The sequence below is a fragment of the Schistocerca piceifrons genome, chromosome 4 (genome assembly GCF_021461385.2).
Source record: "Schistocerca piceifrons isolate TAMUIC-IGC-003096 chromosome 4, iqSchPice1.1, whole genome shotgun sequence".
NCBI classification, from domain to species: Eukaryota; Metazoa; Arthropoda; class Insecta; order Orthoptera; family Acrididae; genus Schistocerca; species Schistocerca piceifrons.
The window spans coordinates 227,640,420-227,652,849 of NC_060141.1; the positions used below are offsets into that span (position 1 = coordinate 227,640,420).

The 12,430-nt window shown below is 42.8% G+C and overlaps 1 non-coding gene across 1 annotated transcript; it reads left to right on the forward strand.

Moving 5' to 3' along the window:
- Positions 1-436: 436 nt before the first annotated feature.
- Trnat-ugu lies at positions 437-510 on the forward strand. Its single transcript has one exon. It is a non-coding gene; the product is annotated as a tRNA-Thr (tRNA).
- The last annotated feature ends 11,920 nt before the right edge of the window (positions 511-12,430 follow it).

A 12,430-nucleotide genomic window follows, 5' to 3' on the forward strand; every position in this document is an offset into this window, starting at 1 on the left:
ACCGCTACGGTCGCAGGTTCGAATCCTGCCTCGGGCATGGATGTGTATGATGTCCTTAGGTTAGTTAGGTTTAAGTAGTTCTAAGTTCTAGGGGACTGTTGACCTTAGAAGTTAAGTCCCATAGTGCTCAGAGCCATTTGAACCATTTATTCCAGGGAAAAGCTGCACGGTCATCAACAGTAACTGTTCTTTCGAGAACAAGTTACTGTCTTCGGATATATAGTTAAAGGCTACACAGCCATTGACCTTCGTCTGTGCGAATGCGCCCAGGCTGCCCAAACTCTTACGGGAATCGCCAAAGCGTGCGCGAGTAATGACTGGGTGGGCAAATGTCTATAAGGTACAATACATATGTAGAATTGTGGACAGTTGGGAATGTGAGTCTCACGGGAAGCGTGCAAGGGATAAGTCCCTGCAGTCGCGCTGTTCATCTGTGTCCTCGGTGGCTCAGATGGATAGAGCGTCTGCCATGTAAGCAGGAGATCCCGGGTTCGAGTCCCGGCCGGGGCACACATTTTCAACTGTCCACATCGAGGTATATCAACAACACCTGTCGGCAGCTGAGGTTTTCAGTTACTCATCATTTAACATGGATATGTTCATTAATCTGTGCGCTCGCGATGTGGAAAAGAAATAGTAGTTCCACTTTCTGCTACCACGTGAAAATATGGCACTGTAAGTTGTCAGAATGTGGTGTGGATGAGACAAAAGATACGAACGATCAAACACATGTCAATGGTGGTTCTGGTTTGATGTTTCAGATACACAACAAGAAGCCATAAGGACATAGGTCGAGATGACCTGGACGGCCGCACGTATTAGAACTGGCTAGAGATGATGCAGTCGTTATCGAAGGTTTCTCAAAGGAAATCTACCACCTGGCAAGCGACATGCTGTGTCACCCAATATTGCGTGAAAAAAGTGGTGTTCATTCGAATGTGTTCTTGCAAAGCTGGAATCACAAGTTGCACAAACAGGTCCTTGTAATGTGTAGAGGTCACTGTGCACCTAACAGGACAGTGAGATGTCATCTCCTCGAAGAAAAACAGACAGAAAATGAAGGGGCTTGTGAAACCACACCGCACAGCAATAGAAGCTGACTACAGTGGTTGTTCCTGCACAGCATTTGGAGGAGTACACCCCCATTTGCACCGTGCAGAGTCAAACGCGCCTTGTCAATCCAACGAATATTCCTCAGCCACATGTCATCTATTTCCATACGTGCCAAAGTCGAAGGGCAAGGCCAAGGTGTTGTAGCCTATCTTGGTGCTTCGTTTGGTGCACATTCTGAATATTGTAAGGATACGAGTGTAAAATGCGGCGCAAAATTCTTTGAACTGTTGACAATGGAAGAGACAATTCCCACTACACAGCTCGAGCACTAGCTGAATAATTTGAGACGTGTCATGCACGCATCGCTATAGCTACGGAAACATACTACTGCCGTGGGAATGGGCCGCCTCCCTCACCCCGCTGTACCATCTCTATCATCTGCTTATTCAAATTTATTGATAATATTTTTTTTATCTCATTTATTGACATGGGATCTCTTTGCAGCTGTTTCTGTCGGCGATATTCGCAGAATGAAGCACAGCTGCCTTTATGATAAAACAACATTATCAGCAGTAATATCTTTCATCTCCAAAGCCATAGCCTTTCGTACGGGAAACTTAAACCTTCCTAATCCTATACACTAACCGTCACTTCACAACAGAAATCAGAAAGTATCAGCAAGCGACAAATGGCATATTGAAGTCAAAACGGGAAACATTTCACATTCTGGCTGCTTACAGCGCCATATTTTCACGTGATGATAGAAAGTTCTTTGTGGTTTTCTGGTTCTATCTGTGGTTTGAAGAACCGTATCAGATTAGTCGTTAGCAGCAGGTATGCTTAGCCTGTAAATTTGCGCTTTTTCTTTACGCGAATCTTCTCTGCAGGCTCTGAAACAAGCTACTAAAAAGTGGCATGTGTTGAACGTAGTTCGTAATTTTCTACATCCCCTTGTATTTTTAAGCTGGTTTCAAGCAGCTCTGTGTTTGAATTCTTATCTAAAACCTCGGAAACCGATATACTTAAAAATATAAATGCTCTTATTAAAACGTGCTTGGGGGTAGGGGTGGATCCGCGCCTGTGTATTTACCTATAACTTACGAAAGAAAATCATTCGTGTAATCCCGAAGGTAGGGAGAATAGATAAATGCGAGAACTTGCACACAATCAGCTGATGTGTCTAAGTTGCTAATCAAAATAATATATTTTGAAACTTTTTAAAAATTGTTAGCAGACCTTTTAACCGTCTTGATCGCACAAAAATATTAGTTTCCATCTGATTACTAGTTTCGGTTGCTAAACGACCATGTTCAGACGTGAAATACTAATCGCAAACGGAAATATTTCAAAACAGTGAACGTTAAATAGTAATGATACATAACTCACGGTAAAGACGTTGTATAGTGGAGACTAGAATGCCATCGTCTGATATTACATCTCGAAGTATGTAAAGAGATGGAAAATACCTATCAGATCAACGTAAACAACAAGCAATAGATATTAAAAAAAAGGCAAATAGAAATAATGAAAACATACCACGTTTATTAACAATCAAGTTTCAAATTACTGATGGCTATATCAACCAAGTCGCAGTGTAATACTGAAACTATGGGGATAAAGCACGACGTCAATGGAAGCATAATTATTGTGATGTGGTAGCAAAGTAGCCACTTTACTGGCTGGAGGTCGAAGGCTAGGCAAAGTAACGGAAATTCGGCGGCGGCGGGGGGATTAAAAGGCAAGCGCGCCGGTCGGAGTGGCCGTGCGGCTCCAGGCGCTGCAGTCTGGAACCGCGCGACCGCTACGGTCGCAGGTTCGAATCCTGCCTCGGGTATGGATGCGTGTGGTGTCCTTAGGTTGGTTAGGTTTAAGTAGTTCCAAGTTCTAGGGGACTGATGACCTCAGAAGTTAAGTCCCATAGTGCTCAGAGCCATCTGACAAGTGCCTACTAAAACAGTGGCGAGTGAATGCGTGGCAGCGGGAGCGGGCAAGCAGTGGTAAAGGTTGCTGGGCCTACTCGTTTTATCCCCGACATCCGTGAGTGTCTGAAAATACGCTATACAGACGCCAGTAACAGCATGCTACATCGTTAGGCTGGACACAGGCCCTATCCAGTGTACCTTCATTGAGCGGATTTATTCAGGGGACCAAGTGTTCCAGTGAGGAATCAGGAACGCATGAGTATTTTTAGGATAAGGGAAATAAAAGCGGCCAAGGCCACGAGAAAAGGGTTCCAGGGTACAAGTAAGCACAGCAGAGGAAAGGAAATACAGTACTAATCTGACTAGATGTTGAAAGTGACCACCATCCATCTCTTGGTACATTTCGGCCCCAGTCAGGAAGTAGCTGAAGGCGGATAGAAGCTAGAGTGATGGAGTTGCTGCACTCTCATCCGAAATATTCTGTTGCTGTTCTTGAAGACTATGAGGGTTGTTGCGATACACCTTAGACTTGTGGGCTCCCCACATAAAGTAATCGCAAACTGACAGACCATGTGACCCGGGTGAGTAGCTAGGGCCGCGATCAGATTGACCTCTGCTAACAACTCTGTCAGGAGTGAAGATTGTGTAAAGGTCCTGCACGATTCGGCCGGCCGTAGGGGCAGTTGCCCCGTCGTGTTGGAAGTAACTGCAGGTCTTTTCCTCCTCCGTTAATGCTGCCACAAGTGGCTCCGGAGTCAGCGTATGATGAAAGATGGGACCATTAATGCGGCGTGCAGACACCGCACACCAAACCCCAACCTTCTGATCATGCAATGATGTTACGTGAAAATTATGCGGATTCTCCACTGCCCTGAAACTGTGATTCTGCGAACTGACACAACAACTCAGTCGAAATCAGGATTCATCAGACATAAAGAACAGATCAATGTCCAAGTCATTCTCTGTTGATTCAGTGAATAGCCACTCATAAAACTGGAGTCAATGTGGAGCATCTGCTGGTTTTGATGAATGAACGACAGATACTCGACGGGGATGCATGTGCGGGACCAGGTAGAGCATTCGGCCCGTGATCTACGTGATATGCTAGTCTTTTGCGATAGGTGTCGCGTTGATTTGGTAGGACTCTCAAGTATTTTCTGGTCAACTGCAACTATATTTTCTGGAGTGCGGGAACGTTTCGGAATGTTTTTTGACTCGTTCAAAACAGACCCTACCTGACGCCGTTCTCGGACCAAGCCTTGCATGACACTCTTTGCTGGTACTTTGACACCATTTTACTTCTCAGCAAACAACTGCTCACACCGTTTCTGCGACCTTTTTCTCATATAACTTTCCACAACGAACACCCGCTGGTCCCCCTGTGAGTACTACCATCTCCTTGGCAACGATCTACTCACACTGACACAGCTCTGAACCGGTGTGGATCACATGACAGGCGTACGTGTGGTGTGCGCGTCACTCGGTGAGATTACACGCATACACTCACGTCCAATCGTATCCACTCGTCCGGGCCATTTTTATTTGCCCCACCCTCTACTTCCGCGTTGCACACTATACATACGGACCCGACAAACAAATTTTACACATAATGATATAATGAATCCACAAGAGAACCAAACAAATGGCAACACATGAAGAGAGCCGTAGACACTACACCGAATACGTAGAAACAAGGACATGCAGAGACTCAGTCGCCCGCGATGAACCTGACCCATGGGCAGTATCAGACACAGTTAATAACAAAAATACAGACTCGGACAGTTCCAATTCATAATCAATGACTGGCGGAGTGGTAGAGATATGGGCACACGAAACCACGTTAATAACTGACAGACCGACGGCTTGTAGCACCCTAATGAGGAGACACCAGGAAATAACGTCTAAAGAAGACAACTAGTTGCAACTGTGTCAGGCTGTGCCCTACACAAGTGCGGTAACCTGTAATAGCTGTTGTGTACAAGTAGCGGCACTAGATCACTAGATTGTATATAAATGGAAATACACTAACCATACACATAAAACAATACGAGGAAATTTCGGAAATTTTTGATAAGTTCCTATTGGACGAAACTGCGGAGGTCATCGGTCCCTAGGCTTAGACACTACTCAAGTACGCCGGCCGGTGTGGCCGTGCGGTTCTAGGCGCTACAGTCTGGAACCGCGAGACCGCTACGGTCGCAGGTTCGAATCCTGCCTCGGGCATGGATGTGTGTGATGTCCTTAGGTTAGTTAGGTTTAAGTAGTTCTAAGTTCTAGGGGACTGATGACCACAGCAGTTGAGTCCCATAGTGCTCAGAGCCATTTGAACCACTACTCAAGTGGTTCAAATGGCTCTGAGCACTATGGGACCGAACTTCTGAGGTCGTCAGTCCCCTAGAACTTAGAACTACTGAAACCTAACTAGCCTAAGGACATCACATACATCCATGCCCGAGGCAGGATTCGAACCTGTGACCGTAGCGGTCGTGCGGTTCCATACTATAGCACCTACAACCGCTCGGACACTTCGGCCAGCAGACACTACTTAATCTAACTTAAACTAACTTACACTAAGGACAACACACACATCCAATCCCGAGGGAGGACTCGAACCTTCGATGGGGGGAGCCGCGCGTTTCGTGGCAAGGCGCCTTAGACCGCACGCTACAATACAAGGACTTAAGTTACAATGCAATAGCAGAGAACACAAACTTAAGACAATGATATCACGTTCATTCTAGGATGCATACCCACCGTCAGGCAATCACTAACATTATAAATCAGTAAGCCAGGCAGAGGCGAATGGCTCGATTTGTACTTCCGATGCGCATGCATCCGGAATAGCACCGGTAGTGCGATGTTATTCATTGTACCCTATATTCTTTCTCTTTTTGCATCGGAATCAAATAACGTCAAATTAAATTCTTGAAAATTCTCAATGTAACAACATACTAAAGTTTTATTTATTTGTTGAGATTATAATTGTAAACTGCAATACAACAACAATCTATCTTGTACAACTTATAATAAAGCATAATGCAAAAAATTACTCATTCAGTTAGAACCAATAAAAGTAAATGTAAATGCCTGATATCTGTAGTAGGCATTCGTAGGAGATCGATGACAAACTCATTACTGCCTATGATGTAATTAATTGAATTAGGAGACAGACCTAGTGCCTTTGCACATTATACAAGAATTATTGTTTATCCGAGAAATGAATGATCAGCAGGTAAAACAGAAAGTTATATATGCTCTTATATGTCACAAATATGAAGAAAAACTTTTCATGTAGATTTGTACTGGCAAAAGTGCCGTACACGATTATTAATCGGGAAAAAACTCCAGGATACTGATTGTGAATATTTGTAAAATGTTACTGGAAAAACCACATAAAAGACCTCATAACATGTTTCAATTACCTTAGACGTAAGAAAAATTGCTAATTTTTGAGCCACAGACTTAATGGAATGTATTCAGTCACTGTCGGCCTAAGGATAATGTTTTGGAATAAATCTTCACTTAGTTAAAAATAATTCATTGTACAAACGAAAGCACCATAATTAAAATTATGTTCGAGATTCATATACCTGTATCCATAGTGCATATGGTAACCAACTTAGAAACATTAATTACAGACCCACGGAACATTTATTCACTGACACGGTTTTTTGTGAAGGATCTCTGGTAGACCGAAAGGTAAGGAGATTTGACCATGAATGATTCTGGAAGGAAAAAGGGCTTACACTTTCCTCAAGCGAATCTTACTTAAACACAAAAATGGAGTGATATACAGCGCCATAAATTTACTTTGGAAATAAATCGTGTGACAGAAAGCAGAAATTTTTGTAATGCATCCTACGGTTGACTCTTCTTTAGAAGTACTTCAATACCGTAGAAATAGTTGAAAGTCCAGGAAGTAGGCAATGCCCCTTTTTTAAATTTCCTATGTTATTCTATCAGTTGACATCTACTAAATTTGGGACTAACAAACTATTCAACTAAGTCGCAGATTTTAGAAGTATTTAACTGTTCGGTTTCTCCTCAAATACAGCAGCATTGGAAAGACGGAAAGCAAGAAATTAGGTGATTCAAAACGATGTGAGAAACTTCGATTTCGGGCACGTCTGCTTTACGTCCGGATGGCGTGCTACAGTCGGACACGGTCGGTGAATAACAAATTAAGTCGAATTCTCTCGAATGGATCGATGTAGAACTCGCCGATCTGTTCTGGGAAAAGACAGGCTGCTAAGTAAAGACTGCTTTTCGAGGAAACGTTACGTAACGATGTTTCCAACATAGAATTACCTTAGATTAAACTCTCCGAATATCTTGTACCACTGCTAGTTACTCCTTTTCTTATTCCACTCGCCAATGGTGGGAGGGAAAAACGACTATATATATTCAAATTGGCAAATGGTTCAAATGGCTCTGAGTACTATGGGACTTACCATCTGAGGTCATCAGTCCCCTAGAACTTAGAACTACGTAAACCTAACCAACCTAAGGACATCACTCACATCCATGCCCGAGCCAGGATTCGAACAGGCGACCGTAGCAGTTGCACGGTTTCGGACTGAAGCGTCTAGAACCGCTCGGCCACTGCGGCCGGCTCTATCTATACTCCTCACTATCTATTTTCCTCCCTATGAGCCCTAATTTCTCTTGCCTTAGGGGTTCTTACTCAATACGTAATTTGATGACACTAGATATATTTTGCACTCAATAACAAATGCCGGATCTGTAAACCTTCTGAATAGCGTTTCGCGAAAGGAACGTATTGTCAGCACTAGGGTTTCTTCTTTGAGTTCACGAAGATTTTTTGTAACACTCACATGTTGATCGGACCTAACGATGACAAAACTATCAGAACACCTCTGATTTGCTTCGATGTCGTTCTATAATCTGACCTCGTTGGAACCCCACTCATTCGAGCAGTATTCAAGAAAGGGTCGCATAAGTGTGCAATAAGAGAATTGCTTTATAAGGCATAGGGGGTGAACAAAATAATAGAAACACCAGAAACACAAAACTAGACAGAAACATCAGCAATTATTTAGTAAACAAAGGCTAGATTAGTATGTAGAATACGGTGTTCGAAAACTTGTGGCATTCAAAACAGCTTCCAGTTCTCTCGGAATGGATGAATATAGTTCGTTACAGTTTTGAAGGGAATCTTATACCACTCCTTTTGCAAAACAGTGGCACATTACAGTGCCTATGACGGACGTGGAGGGCGATTATGAAACCTTCTCTCCAAAGTACACCACAAACACTCCATGGTACTGAGATCTGGTGAGTTTGGTCGCCAGGGGAGACGCGGTAATTCGTCCTCGTACTAACAAAACCAGTCCTGGATGGTGCGAGCTGTGTGAACGTGGGCCCCCTCGTCTTGGAACGTAGCATCGCCATTGCGAAACAGACACTGTGACTTGGGATGGGCCTCATCAGGCAAAATGGTTACATGATCCTCCGCCGTAATGAAACCTTGCAGAGTACCCATGGGAACTACGACGTGGTTTCCCAAATCATTACGGAACGTCAGTCGTTTTACTCCTGGGACTTAAACTCGATCAGAAGTTAAAGACATTGTGAAACAACTCTCGTCCGACCAAACGGCGACCATCCATTGCTCCATAGTCCTGGTTCTATGATTTCGGCGGCATGGTTCCCTTTTAAGGCATTTGCATCAGTGATGAGTGGTGGTGGAATCCCAGTTTGCCCAGTAATTCCCTGCTTCTACTTATGGAGCTCTGTTTGGTGCTGACAGGTTTCGTGAGTGCAACATTTGGTTCAGGAGTGATTTGTAAGGGTGACACCGTCGCAATACTCTTCAATGGCGGTACTTTGCTATCACTCAACACAACCCTTTATCTGCATTGTGACTTAGCGGGTAATGTTTACCCGCTTTCGCAGTACTCGGTGATAATCTGTGTTAGGGTGCCCCTTAAAACATGAAACGCGGAGGCTACCTGGGTTATGGAAGGCTTTCACCATAGAGCATCAAAGATTTGCCCATGTCTGATGTCATTTAGCCACAAATAACGACACAGAACACTATTTTGAACACGAGTGACACTTGCAATCTATTGTGGCTATTGTGTTGGTATTGTAGCGGTGAAATACGAGAGCATATCACGCAGGATTGGATAGCATTTGCATTTATACTGAAGATGCATTTCTCAGTTGTTTTAATATTGTTATCCAATCCATGTAGGCCACTTCCCTAGATCTCTCCCAGTAAACCCTAGTTACCTTCTTTACAACAGACCTTACGTGTTTTCTGTATTTCATATAGATTTGCAGTGTTATGCCTTAATATCGACTGTCTCATCATTAATACTGTACTTTAATATTACTGTATTACTTTCCCTATTGATTTTGATAACATCACGGACCGTATTGGCAAATGTTTTGGCCAAGTTTCAAGTGGAGATAATCTTTCGACCCACCAAGAAAATTAGTGAAAGTTTAAGATCGGTGAAAGACGCACGACACGTGTTAGCTACTCCAGGTGTATATAAAATTCCGTGTAGTTGTGACATGGTTTACATTGGAACAACTAAAACGAGTGTTAATACCCACCTAACGGAACACAAAAGAAACTGTGGATTAGGACAAATTGACAAATCAGCTATAGCGGAACACGTTTTCAAAGACGGTGATCACGAAATAAAATTTTGTGAGACAAACGTGATAGCTAGGACCTCACATTATTATACCCGCATGTATAGAGAAGCTATAGAGATCTACAAACACGAAAATAATGTTAATAAAAAAGAAGAAGGATTAAAACTAGACAAGATATGGCGGTCGAATTTGCACCAACGAAGTGACAATCGACTATTTGTAATCGAGAGAGATGGCACTAGCCAGACAAGGTTTTAAAGTCTAAAACACGTGATGAGTGGTGGCACCATCTGAGTGCTCTATATAAGCGGTACCTCGAGCGCTTAGCAGCCAGTCACCGACTCACCTCAGAAGATGTTGCCTGCAGTAGGCAACGAAACGTCAGGAAGGAGAAGAAGTTTTATATATGGGCCACGGCAATTCAGCCCGGAAGTTTTAACTAATGAAGATACCACCCGTGAAATCTTACATGTTATGATTTTCATTAGCTTACACTTTCGACATTTAGAGTAGGCCGTCATGGAAATACTGTGTAATTCATTGAGTATCCTCCCCAGCCAATGAACGACGACACTTCCCCTTTCCCTAAAGCGTGATATCTAAAATAGCCACGAATGGAGACCCTATCGGTCAGTTTGCGCATGCAGAGAACAAGTGCAGCCTTATTAAACTTCTCTGAAGGCACTCCAGACGGTAGCGTTGTCCCGCATGAGTATACGCCGTCCAGGATAACGTAGTGCGTTCTGTCACTTAAAATGTATGGGGTGATCAAAAAGTATCCGCTGGAAAGCCGTACAGTCCAGAATCGGTATGCCTATCAGGCAAAATCGCCGTAAGCATTCAAGCAATCATATCACTAATGCACCAGCTTGAAAATACTCGTCTGGTAGAAGACCGCGTCCTGCCGTGTGACGAAGTCCGTAACTGCCTGCTGGACATCCTCGTTCGACAGGAATAATTGACCCTTCAAGGCCTTTTTTAAGGGGGTTAGGACGTCAAACGGGCCGACTTGGAGCAGGAGAGGCACCGCAGGACATTTTAATTTGCACTGTCTATACTTTTACAAATAAATTCGTAAGACTTTGTCAGCATGACCAGGAAGGATTCAGGATTCACACTCATAGCAGTGGAAGTTCGAAAACGTTACGAAGTAATTTTTTTACACGTGAAATTTCATCATTTTTTTCACTTACTAATGGCAGCATTTGTTGCTATAGGTACACTTTTCTTCATAAGTAGGAGAGATGGTCCGCTGAATTTTGCACAGCATACAAACCATACTTAAAGGTGTATGAAACTCTAGACTTTTCATAATCTACTAAAAACTGTGGTAAAAAGTGAGGTAATTAAATACAAAATTTCTGTTGCTTTTTTAAACATGAACTTTAAAATACAACAGATCTTTCGTTTTTTCATAAATTAAATGAATTGTAGAGTTTCATACACCTGTAAGTACGGTATGTATGCTGTGCAAAATTCATGGAAGAATGTCTCTAACTTAGGAAGAAAAGTGTACCTATAGCAACAAATGCCGCCATTAGCACGTGAAAAAATGATGAAATTTCACACGTAAAAAAAATTATTTTGTTATGTTTTCGAACTTCCACTGCAATGAGTGTGAATCCTGCATCCTTCCTGGTGATGCTGACAAAGTTTTATGAATTTATATGTAAAAGTATAGACACTGGAAATTAAAATGTCCTGTGATGCCTCTCGTGCTCCAAGTCGGCCCGTTTCACCGAAGCCGTCATAGTCACATGGGAAGAGCTCAGGACTACATGGCGGGTGCTCGACTGCCTCCCACTTGAGACGGCTGCTTTCCCGGATCTTCTGGCGTCTTGTGTTGAATCACTACCAGTGCGGAATTTGACGCAACAGTCCACAGCGATGGTTTTCGACGGAAATGCTTCCCCGTACACATTTTTCATTCTCATCGGACGCCTACCAATGTTTGTCCTTCGGCAGCCAAAAAGCTCTTTGGTCCCGCTTGGTCGCATTTGGTAATAACGTTGCCATAGTTCACTTTTCGTCATTTACCACACCTAGACTCGAACGCCACACCAATGCTTAGCTTACATGATGCATATGTAACCGGATCGGGGTGGCGTTACGTTGGTTATATGTTACAGCAACCCCGTCAAACGGCACCGTTTCGATCGCTCCATCTATCCTCGAGCTACTCATGTATCTGTAAATTGATTCCACATGCTTGGATCTTCGTTAAAAGTCTGCAGTGGCGAACACTATTAAACTCGTTCCAGAAATCTAGGAATATGGAATGTCTGTTGTCCTTCATCAATGGCTCATAGGGTATTTTCTCATAAAAGAACTACCTGAGTTTCATTTCATCAATGTTTTCTAAATTCACGATAATTCGTGAACAGAAGTTTTCTAACTAAATTAAATTTGTCATGTTCAACCTTAAAATATGTGTTACGATACATAAACGTAAGGAAAGTTACTCTTTCTGCCTAGTTATGAACATAGTTTATTTGCTTGTAAGTAATAGATTTCAGCTTTCTGTCGTCCTTTTTAAATTTTATTGGTGGACCTAGATTCCAGCTAGAAACTAGCCATTCTCAATGCACTATCATTTTTGATCAATGCATGTAATGCCTGTTGGTCGGGCTTCATCCACAGTTCATTGAATACTGAAACATCATTTTTCTTGCGTCATTAATCTGATTTATTTAAGATAAACAAATAATTTAACGTCAAATTTCTATCTACCTGTGTTATCCCCTGTGTCCGGAGGAATTAGGAAGGAAAAGGTATTTCGAAATAAGATAGGCACTGCAGTATAGTATTTATCCGCCGACACCGTG